At 40.6% G+C, this 12,836-nt stretch overlaps 1 protein-coding gene across 5 annotated transcripts in view; it reads right to left on the reverse strand.

Moving 5' to 3' along the window:
• Positions 1 to 12,836, reverse strand: part of MAPK10 (mitogen-activated protein kinase 10) — a 223,529-nt gene that overhangs the window by 174,170 nt on the left and 36,523 nt on the right. For all 5 annotated transcript variants that reach the window (XM_087962831.1, XM_087962830.1, XM_087962833.1 and 2 more), the window contains exon 2: positions 549 to 759. The gene's annotated coding sequence lies outside the window, so the exon portion shown is untranslated. The remainder of the gene's footprint in view (positions 1 to 548; positions 760 to 12,836) is intronic.

The following is a 12,836-nucleotide window of genomic DNA, read 5'->3' on the forward strand; positions in this document are numbered from 1 at the left end:
AATCTGAGTCCTCATTTTACCCATCTCGGAAGGATGGAAGACTGAGTCAAACTTGAGCCTGATGGGATTTGAACTGCCAAATTGCAGGCAGTTGATAGTCAGCAGAAGTGGCCTGCAATACAGCACTCTAACCACTGCACTACCAAGGCTTCTGGGAGGACTTGCAGGATTTTTGTAGAATGAATTCAAAAGGCCTCTCATCTCTCACTTCTCTTTCACCCAAAACCCAAAATATGGCCAGCATTACCCTTTTTAGTGATCATTTATCATTCAATAGCTTGCTGTGACCACTGGAAGTTAATGAACCCCCAACCCTTATTCGGCTTCCTTCCTGTAGAGCAGAGGTATGGAATGATGGCCCTTTTATGACTTGTGGACTTCAACTCCCAGAATTCCTGAGTCATGCTGGCTCAAGTATTCTGGGAGTTGTAGTCCGCCAGTCAGGAAAGCGCCATCGTTCCACACCCTTGCTGTAGAGGAAGCTGAATGAGCCAAACAACAAAGCAAAGGAGTATTTAGACACAAGTCACACTAAGAACATGGCATACCTTTGTGTCTAAAAGCAGGAAAAGGAGATCAGGACCTCTAAAATGTTGGCGCTGGGCCACCTATGGATGGGGAGACTTGAAGCTCTGCAGTTAAATGCCAACTCCTCCTGCTGCTCTCCCTCCTTAGGTTTTCTTGTTTGTAGAATCTCCGCTTCATCTGGAGCTCAGAGGAAAGGCAGTACAGGGAGACTTTTGATCCCCAGTTTCACACCTGAGGAAACAAGAATGGTTGGTTTGAGCTCTTTCTCTTGACATATGAAGGCATAGGAGCAACTAACTAAAAAACCAAAGCCAATATTGTTGATGGATAATTGTCAAACTCAAAGCCCATGGTCCAGATCTAGCCCACGAGGTGCTTAGATCTGGCCCACAGGGCCATCCTGGAAACAGAAAAGGAATAACCCACAGTGCCTCTGCCAGCAAAAACAGAGCTCAGGGGAGCCAAGGAAGGAAGGAAGGAGGAAGGAAGGAAGGAAGGAAGGAAGGAAGGGAGGGAGGGAGGGAGGGAGGGAGGAAGGAAGGGGAAGGAGGAAGGAGGGAAGGAAGGAAGGAAGGAAGGAAGGAAGGAAGGAAGGAAGGAAGGAAGGAAGGAAGGAAGGAAGGAAGGAAGGAAGATTATAATGCGGTCTGCCTTAGTACTTGGCCACCACAGCCGCCCATGACATGACAGCTCCACTCTGGTCCACCCTGGTCAGGTCCACCCTGACCACGGCCACTCCAGCCACACCCACCCCAGCCCCCGTAAGGTCAAACACAACCCCGATGCAGCCCACAATGAAATTGGGTTTAAAACCCCAGTCCATGTCATATCATAACCATCCATTCCTTCCATACCTTCCTGCTGGATTCCACTGAATCCCCTTGATTCTCTGTCATTACGCAGACAAGATACAGTATGTAGTATTACTGGCAATGCAGAAGTAATACAAATGCAGAAGTAACTTTCCGTGGCTGCCTTCAGGACAAGGTCCATTGGGTGTTGCCAAATGGAAAATGTAAGTTCAGAGAGCAGAGACAATAAGCATCTGCATCCCAGTCTATTTCATGCATATCCCAGTCTATTTCATATATATCAACTACTCATGTTTCCCCGAAAATAAGACCAGGTCTTATATTAATTTTTGCTCCAAAAAACAATTAGGGCTTATTTTCTGACTAGGTCTTATTTGGGGGAAAATATGGAACTAAATGCATCCATCTGGCTGATGATCTTAGCTAGGGCTTATTTTGGGGTAGGGCTTATATTGCAAGCATCCTGAAAATTCATGCTAGGGCTTATTTTCTGCTTGGGTCTTAGTTTCAGGGAAACAGTACACAGAGGCCAGATTTTTAAAACTTAATATTTAAGGGAAGATAGTGAAATAAACTTTTTACTGTTGCTATTTTAGGCAACTGGAACTTGAAAACTATGCAATTACAACTTATATAGAGATCTCCTTTAGATCCCCAATATCCTTTCTATTGCATATTACCTATACAGGTAATCCTCGACTTACAATTGAACCCAGAGTTTCCGTTGCTAAGCAAGCCACTGATTAAATGAGTTTTGCCCCATTTTACAGTTCGTAAGTCTGGCTTCCCCATTGACTTTGTTTGTCAGAAGGTTGCAAAAAGCGATCGCCTAACCTCGGGACAGTGCAACTGTCACAATACATGCCAGTTGCCGAGCGTCCAAATTTTGATCACATGATCACGGGGATGTTGTAAGGGTCATAAGGATGAAAAACATCATTTTTTTCAGTGCCACTGTAACTTCAAATGGTTACTAAACAAATGGTTGTAAGTCAAGGACTACATGAATTAATAATACTAAAATAATGTCAGTTACATTAGTCAGTTCATGAAAGTGTAGGAAATTTTGGAGTTGCTGAAACAGAAAAAGAACCCAGCCAGAACTGAAGATTTAAAGAAAGGGGGAGAAAATAGCAAAACAATTGAGGAAGGAAACTTACCCACAAAGACACGTTTTCATCTTTCTTTTTATTTCACTTGAAAAACTCAGTGGCATATATGATCAGGAAAATAGGATACTGTAAACTTGATGTTTAACAAACTCAGTGTCACTGAAATATTTCTAGTGAAAATAGTCAACAGTGAATCACACAGGTGTTAAAATCTGCCAGAATCTATACTCTACATTTTGATGGCAGAAAGAGGAATGTTGTCAGCCTTGGAAGCCATTTTTTACTTGGAAGCTTCGAGGCTGCCACATTCAGTGCCTGGGAATTTGGGAGGGGGGATTTCATAATGAGGTAGAAGATTAGACTCAACAACATTCTTTCTCAGAGAGTCAAGGACATGTTGCCCTGCACCCGGAGGGGAGTGACTGGAAGTCTCCAGTTGGGACGAAGATTTGATTGGGCCATGGGATGGACTGACGGGTGCAGAGGATGGGTCTTTGATTTTCTTTGGGGAAGGGGAAATCCGGAACTCTCAGATTTGGGTTTTCTCAGATGTGCCAATATGACAACTCTAATAAAATGGAACTTTGAGGAAATGTTTCTCTTGGAGTTTATTGGTTTGGAGTTGGTTAGCTGAAACACTGACAAAAGTAAGGAAACCAAATGATTTTGTATTAAAGTTATTCACAAACACATTCACACAACTCTCTTCTTTCAGAATGACTTATTTCTCAATGGGTTTAGAACTACAGTATAGATGCATTATGCAATCTCATTAATTATGGCCTCTAATGGAAGCATTCTGCATTAAGGGGAAAAAAATTCTATGTATATTAGATGCAACGATGCTTCTAATTTGGCCCTTGGTTTCGAATAGAAGAGGATGTATGTCTTCACTGTGCCTCCATCGTTCTCTTTAGCTGGCTTCTGTGAGCCGTCTGTGCAAATCTTTAAGAACAGAGGACAATCTCTCTGATTCTGCATTAGTCAGACTTCCTTTTGGCTAGAGTAAATCTAATTAGACTTATTCTATAAAGTGCCCATAATTGAGTTGGATGGCAACAGGAAACAGTCTGTACTGAAAATGTAGCACACAGAAACTCTTCAAATGAACTGGCACTGTAAAACAATAATTGACTATCCTTTCCACAAGGTTGATGGCAAGATCCTGTATGTAAATGGCCTACTTCTAAGTATGTGTAATAAAATAGAATAGAGTAGAGTAGAGTAGAGTAGAGTAGAGTAGAGTAGAGTAGAGTAGAGTAGTAGAGTAGAACAGAACAAAAGAACAGAACAGAACAGAATAGGATTGGAAGGGACCTTGGAGGTCTTCAAGTCCAACTCCTTGCTTAGGCAAGAAATCCTACACCATTTCAGACAAATTGTTATGCAATCTCTTCTTTAAAACTACCATTCTTGGAGCACCAAGAACTTCTGGAGGCAAGTTGTTCCATTGATTAATTTTTCTCTGATAGGAATTTTTTTCCATATTTTTAGGTTGATTCTCTCCTTGATTTCTATCTATTGCTTCTTGTCCTGCCTTCAGGTGCTTTGGAGAATAGATTGACCCTGTCTTCTTTGTGGCAGCCTCTGAGATATAGGAACACTGATATTATGTCAGTCCTAATCCTTCTTTTCATTAAACTAGACATATCCAGTTCCAGCAACCATTCTTTATACGTTTTAGCCTCCAGTCCCCTAATCATCTTTGTTACTTTTCTCTGCACTCTTTCTAGAGTCTTTTTTACATTGTGGCGACAAAAACTGGATGCCTATTCCAACTTACCAAGGCATTATAAATCTTGATTCTATTCTACCCCTCTGTTTATGCAGCCTAGAATTGTGTTGGCTTTTTTGGCAGCTGCAGCACGCTGCTGGCCCATATTTAAATAATTGTCCACTAGGACTCCAAGATCCCTCTCACAGTTACTACTATTGAGCAAGGTACCACATATAATGTATCTGTGCATTTTGCTTTTCTTGCCTAAATCATTATCATAGACTTTGGCCCAGTTACTATTCTACAGCCTAATCTACTTTATGGAATTGCTCTTATACAATGTAGATCCCCAATGTTCACCATCTTTAGTTCTCACTGTAAGGCACAATACAAATAAAACAATAGCATCACCTCCCAGGTGTGATTCCACACCAAAGGGAAATAACATGTAAAGAGGACATCATTCCATCTCTATTAGATCCATTACTGATCCTCATGCAACCATTGTAAAAGTTTGAATGCATAGTGTAGGATCAATTCGAATAATCAGATTGGTTGTTCTCAAACTGCACAAATTGGAAATTTCTCTACAATATGCAGAAACAACTTTTTCCAAATCAGTCCAAAACTCTGAATTGATCTGATTCAAATTATATTCAATTCACTGGGCCAATAGGCACTAATTTTCTCTAAATCAAATCACATGTTGCTTGATTGCGCAATTTAATGTATGTTGCTTCAACTAAGTATAGTACTTGCGCTGCCAGTTGTAAGGAATGTCTAAAGTATGTTTCGTTTCCACACTTTAAATTTATTAAATATGAGAACATATTCAATCCATGTTGCTAATAATCTTTTCTAACTTAGATACCCTGAAAACTCTATAATTTATTTAATTATTCATAATTAACTGAAATAACTTTCATTATTCAATTTCCTTCTCGTCTTTCTCTTCTTTAAAATGTATAATTAAATAAAGTATACAATAAAACTGCAAAAAAAGTCTAATTAAAAAATAGGGCGGGAGGGAGGGAGGGAGGAAGGAAGGAAATTGTCTTCCCTGATTTAGACATCTGTCCAGTTTGAGACAGACTGAAAAATCAACTGCTTAAGAGGCTCCTGTCATGTTAGCAATATAATTAATGAAAGTAAGCCAGTTTGGAGAAGCAAAGAAAGAAGCTATCCATTTGTGTATCTTTTCTAGCTATACAAATGGATAGCTAGAATTATCCTTTTCTAGCAAAAGTAGATAAAATATTCCCCAGACACAAACAAACAACACAACAGAACAATGACAAAGAAGGAGGGAAACTCTAAATATAGATTCAGCAACACCGTAACTGGATAATATAAGCATCACGACAGTGAAGTTGAAATAAGGTTCACTTTCACTTGCTTTTCCATTTGCAGGCAAATCCTACAATGGTCCCCAAAATACTTGTTATTTTTGTTTATTCATAATAGGAGATGAGAAGGGAGGACTCTGAATTTATTTATCATGCAGGTGGATAGAGCACCCAATGCACGATGATACTTCAAGTTGGAAGGGGTTAGATATTGTAAAGAAAACAAACAGAAGCCTGAGGTTCATTAAAAAGGATTTTTATGTTCATGCTGCACACTGCAAGGTTCTCAGAACAGGCGGTCCTTGACTTACAGCCACAATTAAGCCTAAAATGTCTGTTGCTAAGCGAGGCAGATGTTAAGAGAGTTTTGCCCCATTTTATTACCTTTTATGCTGCAGTTGTTAAATGAATCCCTGCAGTTAATACAGGTACTCCTCAATTTATGGCCACAATTGAGCCCAACATTTATGTTGTTAAGTGAGAAATTTGTTAAGTGAGTCTTGCCCCACTTTGTTAAGTGAATCACTGCAGTTGTTAAATTAGGTGAATCTGGCTTCCCCATTGACTTTGAAGTTCACAGAAGGGCCCCAGGACACTGCAACCGTCATAAATGTGAGTCAGTGGTCAAGCATAACCAAATGTACATCATGCAATGGTCCTAAGTGTGAAAAATGGTCACAAAGTAATTCTTTTCAGTGCTGTTGTAACTTTGAACGGTCACTGAACGAAGCGTTGTAAGTCGAGGAATACCTGTAATATGGTTGTTAAGTGAATCTGGCTTCCCCATTGACCTTGTTCATCAGAAGGCTGCTAAAGGGGATCACATGACTCGGGGGGAGGCAGGAGGAGAGACTGCAATCATCACAAATATGAGCCAATTGCCAAGCACCCAAATTGTGATCATGTGACCAGGGGGCGGCTGGAATGGCCACTAAATAAGAAGTTGTAAGTCAAGGACTGCCTGTATCTCTAGAGGAGGAATTTTGTGGGGTGGCACTGAGCCCCCTGCAGGGGTATAGGGAACAGCAAAGAAGCTACCCATGCTGGAATTCTGCTACTAGCCCTCTAAGACTAGGCTCGGTCTAAGGCTGGGTCTCCAACCTTGGCAACTTTTAAGACTTGTGGATTTCAATTCCTAGAATTCAAAGCTGGCTGAGGAATTCTGGGAGTTGGAGTCCACAGGTCTTCAAGTTGCCAAGGTGTTCTGACCCAGCCTTAGCAGAAGCAAGAAAGAGACTCCTTGTCATGAAAAACCTCTCTTTTATTTACCTCTTGTGAATTAATGGCACTCGCCCACCGAAAAGTCCAGACAATAGACCCTTAAAGAGTTAATGGCAGCAACAGACTTTATCAGTTGCTTGCAATAATTGCAAGAGGCCGTGAGCTCCCAGCTAAAAGGCTGCAAATTATGTTCTGGCAAGCAGTCTCTGTGGCATGAAACACAATGAGCAAAATCTGCACAAAGATGAACTGTTGTCTCCGATGACAACCACTCCCCTTTCCTTCTATTTATTCCCCAGCCAGGGAGGGGCCATTCAGCATCCATGTATGCATTGATTCCCGAGTCGACTCCTTGTGCTCCGTTGTTCCCCTCTCCTAACAGCTCTGTGCATACCTGCGTCTGGAATAGGGCCCAGCTGCTCTTCCTCCTCACTCATATCAGCCTCCAAAGACAGCTACCTCTCCAGTGGCTGGGAAATGTTGGACGGCCCTGGCTCTATCTCTGCATCCGACACAGAGCATCCATTAGAGCCTTCCCCAGACTCCAGAACTGGCCCAAACCTCCTCATCGTCCGATTCTGCCACCAGCTCCACTGGCAGCTGGCAGGCCACAACACAAGGTTGGAGACCCCTGCTCTAAGAAAATCCCTATTGGCACCCCCTCCCACATTCCTCCCAATTTAAGGAGGGCCACTGAGAGTGCCTTGATCCCTAGAGTCAATGTTGTTGAAACATTGTTGAAGCAAAGCGCCGGAGCCTCCTGGATAGCAGGGAAATATTCAATTTCGAATTCCCTGAAGGAAGGCTATAGCGAAAACATTTTCTCAAAGGTGATGCAGTTTTAATGAAATTGCTATTTCGATTGTAAAGCCATTCTCTTGAAAAATATGCCCAATTGGGTATACACAACGTATTCCGGGAGCTAGGAAAAAGAAAACTCTAGTGTGGGGATCGTTATTTACATTCCAGCTAAAATGTTAGGCATCAGCAGTTGTTGTTGATAATAAAGTTTGGAATGTAAATGATAAAAAATAATAAAAACAACAAGCATTTGATGCCGTTTTGCTATTGAACCACTGAAAAAGAAGAATGTTCTGCAGAATGTTTTGAGAAGGGGCTTTTTGGACAGAATAACTAATTTTTTCAAATTATTAGCATGAAGAGTCTGTATTTTTCTCTCTGTATGCAAGCATGCATAATGCGCTGCAACGGAAAACTGCCATTTAATAGCCAGAAATCGCAGAAGAATTCCCACACCACTGCTACCCCCTTATATATGAGCTAAATAAAGTCTCCCCTTGAGTAAAGTTTAACACATGGCGACTTTGAGTACTGCTTTCATGGCAACAACATGGAAAAAGTTTTGCCACTGCCTTATGTTCTTTCAACGTTATGGGAAGGGGTGGGCTGCTACCGGTTTGCCCCAGTTTGAGCGAACCAGTAGCTAATTTTATCATTTTTAATGACCGGTTCGGCGAACAGGTAAATCCCACCCCTGGCTGCCCCTCCCCTTCCAGGAGTCCCCACGTGGCCCATTTGGGATGTCAGGTAAGTACAGGGCCCTTGCGGAGGCTCAGGGAGGGCAAAAAATGGGCCTCCGGGATGCTCCAGAAATTCCGGCCTCTGGAGCCCGGGATGCTGTTTTCACCCTCCTGGAGGGTCAAGGAAAGCCTCCTGAGCCTGGGGAGGGTGAAAACAGGCCTCTCAGAGTTCTGGAAGGCGGAACAAGCCCATGTCTGGCCTCCAGAGGGCCTCTGAGCCCGGGATGCTGTTTTCACCCTCCTGGAGGGTCAAGGAAAGCCTCCTGAGCCTGGGGAGGGTGAAAACAGGCCTCTCGGAGTTCTGGAAGGCCGGAACAAGCCCATTTCTGGCCTCCAGAGGGCCTCTGGAGCCCGGGGATGCTGTTTTCACCCTCCTGGAGGGTCAAGGAAAGCCTCCTGAGCCTGGGGAGGGTGAAAAACAGGCCTCTCAGAGTTCTGGAAGGCCGGAAACAAGCCCATGTCTGGCCTCCAGAGGGCCTCTGGAGCCCAGGGAGGCTGTTTTCGCCCTCCTGGAGGCTCAAGGAAAGCCTACGGATCCCAGGGAGGGCAAAAATGTCCCCACCACCATGGTGCAGAAGGCTGATTAGGCCACACCCACCATGGCCACGCCCACTGAGCAAACGGGCAGAGAACCAGTTGCTAAACTTTTTGAAGCCCACCCCTGGTTATGGGTTGAAACAAAAGAAAGACCAAGAGTTTTTCTTCCCACACAGATGCAGAAAAACCTGGCATCTGTTAAAGAGTAGAACACTGTTTCTCAACCTTGGTAATTTGAAGGTATATATAAGTAGAATACTATTAGGGAGAGGAAATGGTTCTAAGTTCATCATTGATTTTCTAGACAAATGTGGAAACTGATATCGAAACTGAAGCACTTTTATTAACATTCTTAATTAATTTTAGACATATTTCCTGATTTTGAAAGTGCTTGTTGACATAATTTTCTTCTTTTTTAATCGTGAGAAGCAGAACATTGCTTTTTCCTGTCTTCTTTTAACCTTCAATGAGAGATCTTCTTAACTTCCAAAAATCAACATGTTACTCCTAGTCCAATTTCTACTTCTTCTAGTCCAGCATTTCATTATATATTTTTCATGGGAGCGAAACAACAACAATTGACAATATGCAATCTTGATGTGGTCCTTCCCTAATTTCAAAACATTTAATTTCTCCACAGTGCATTCTAAGTGTTGCTTCCTAGTCATCATACAAAGTCCTCAGTAGATAGATAAGGTGGCTTGGAACAAACTCAAACATAAAGAATAAATGAAAGAAAATATATGTTTTTGGAATTCTTTTGGAATATTATTCTTCAGAGGTTAGCAGTGTGATCACGTGTGACCTTGCCTCTTTTAAATCTAGCTTGTTTACCTTGGAGTTCTAGTTTCATGTAGTCTCTTGCTAACATGCAACATAGTTGTTTGGTGCCTGAATTTTCTTAAGTACTCTCCATTTTTTGGTACTGGAATATAAACTGATATTTTTTATATCTTGGCTACTGCTGGTTTTTTTCCCTATGTCTGCTTACAAACTGCATGTATTATTTTAACTCCACCACTTTTAAGGTTTCAAAAAGTTCTACTAGTCATTCAGGAAATCCTGCCATTCTAGTTTTGGATTAAAGCAATAAGAATGAGTATGGCAACTGGAATACTTTACTGAACATAACTACAATATGTTTTCAGTTATAAAGATTCTCATGCTCAATAGCAGTTTAATAGTAATAGCAACAGCACTTAGACTTATATACTGCTTCATAATGCTTCATAGCTCTCTCCATGTGGCTTACAAAGTCAGCATATTGCTCCCAACAATCTTGATCCTCATTTTACCAATCTCCCAAGGATGGAGGGCTGAGTCAACCTTGAGCTGGTCAGGATCGAACTGCTGGCAGTCAGCAGAATTAGCCTGCAATACTGCATTCTAACCAATCCAGAGCCTGCCATTTCAGTACAGTTTGACAACTTCTATTGGAAACAATCAGAAATATACATTAATCTATGTGTAGGGATAAACTGGCATTACACAAATCAAGTCGTGAAGGCATGCAATTAATAGAGATCATCCATATGAACTGAAATCCATTTATTGATTACAGGTCTACCTCTGACATAAATATTGTAAAGACTGAATGCTATAACTTTTCTAACATTCAAAAAGTAATGATAATAATTACAATGCTGCCTTGATACCCGACTCCTTTGAAACTCATCAAATTTGGTCCTCAACATATTTTGATGCAAAAATTTTGTCTCAGTGCTCCTTGTTTGTTTGGTACTCAACGTACAGGCTACAACTAGTTATTGTCTGTTGCTCACTATGTTATTCTTTGTGGGGGGAAATTGTCTGGTACGGACCATTTTTGGTACTCTTCACACCTCCCAGAACTAATTAATGATTAATACTGAGGTACTTTTAAAATAATAACAGCCTAAATTCAATCATTCTGTGAAAGGTATCTGAAGAAAGAATAAGTCAAACTCCTGAAATTTATTATTATTTGTTTGTTTTAAATTTATTGGCTTCCAAACTCTAGTGTACTGGTTTACTTTTTATTTAGTTTTCGCTTTTTGTTTGTATACATAAACTATACAAACATGTGCTAAGCATCATTTATCATTTATTTATGGCCCCAAATATATCCATGTTTAAACCTTTCTTTTTAATAACAGCTCTCTAGATTCAAAGCAGCCGATGAATTTTTATTGATAATCAGATTATGAGACGGTAGAAACCTTGCATCAAGATGTGGTTAGAATTCTATTTAATTAAACCCAAAATTTAAATTTACTGTGCATTTAATTGGCATAGCGATCATCTCATTTTTTTTTAGGAGTAGGTTTACTGATAAGAGAGGATCCCTGTTGATGAATTTCAGTAAAGTTTATCTACCTACCACATAAATCAATATATTGTAAAGGACACAAAGTGAAACAGAACAATTGTGCCCTATCGCCACAGTTGCTCATCCACGCATGATTGATCATCATCTAGCCTTCAAGTAAAAACAGTTGAACTGTTTCAAAACAGGAATTAATATTCAAGGGGAGACACAGCCGTTCTCTTGGATCAGGAAATCTGGAAGACAGGCGTTCGGCAGCCTTGCACAGAGTTCACTGCCAATGTCAGACAATTTCAAAAGAACAAACAAAGCATCCTTTCTTGTCACCATAGAAGCATAATGTGTACCATGGAGAAGGGTGGCGGAAGAGAGGATACTAAAAAGAAATAAAGAATAAGGTAGGGTAATTCTCCTAGCAAGATGCATGTCATGAAAGTGTGTGTTTGGGTGGATCTCAAATCCTACTATCTCGTTCATACTTTTATACGTATATGTTATAATAACATAACACAATATATAATAGTATGTAGAGCAGTAGTTCTCAACCTGTGATTTGAGTCAAACAAATAAATAAGGTATAAACCTTACAACGTCACACTCTACATAATAAAAAGTTTGGGAGAAGAACCCTAGGCTCATCCCAACTTAAAAATTGGACACACCATTCTTCTTTTTCTTTTCCCTTCCTATTTCCATGTCTACTTTCTATTCTTTAGTTAAAGAAAAATTATAAAGAAAGAAAGAGATGAAGTTCCCAGTTGAAGTAGGATCCGGGCTTCTTCGAAGAATCAGTGAAAGGCCTATTGATAAGCATACAAGCACATAACAAAGGTATAATTAAATGGGAAAATTGGGACTCAATTGTTTGGAGGACATAATTTTCCCTTGGCAGGTTGAAACTATGGGGATTTGCACACTAGTCAAATAATAAGCAGCCTTGTATACCATATTATTTATATACCCCAAGGCTGTGATATTGATATGTTGACTTCTTTTGAAGCTAAATCAACTTGTGTACCATGTATATGAAAGCCTACGGTAATAATTTCACCTAGGTTTGATGGAATCCTGCTGCTACAGCCGGCATAAGAAAAAAAAAACATTAGTTCTGTCCAGTTGTCCAGCACCAAAGTGATGGAAGAAAACTCACTTCTCACTTAAGATGTTGCCTTAAATTCAGTGACGACAAAAAATTATCTTTTTGTACAATTGTGATGCCTTGGTCACATTAAAAACGCTTTGCGGCTGCAATCTTATTTTTTCAGCCTGCTGGTATTTTCCTCTGCGGTGTCAGATAAGACCATTTGCTTTCCCAAATTCTGAAATTGCTCATCCACTCAGTAAGAGTTGCTGTTTTTCATCGCCATCATTTTCAGCACAGCCAGCTGCATTCTATTGGTAAATGAAGCATTCCGTCTCTAGTTTGTAACACACCTCAGCTCATTAGGTGTGAAACGCTTTCTTTGTAAAAATGCGAAATATTAATCACAGCCATTTGCCTTCCAGTCTCAAGAGGCTGTTACTGCAGTTAAATTTCTTCCTCTATCATAGTTTCAGAATGAGGCAGGATACAAATAAGATATATCCGTCCAATCAAACACTGGTCCAGTTACTTCACAACATTCTAAATCCCAATAAAAAGCATCTGTTTATCACATCTTTTTTCCAAGGTGCTCATGAGGGTACAAAGGAAGTATTATCTCATTTATCACAATCA

This window comes from Notechis scutatus, chromosome 4, assembly GCF_049901735.1.
Source record: "Notechis scutatus isolate UNSWTSFEM ecotype Mainland chromosome 4, rNotScu1.2, whole genome shotgun sequence".
Lineage (NCBI taxonomy): Eukaryota > Metazoa > Chordata > Lepidosauria > Squamata > Elapidae > Notechis > Notechis scutatus.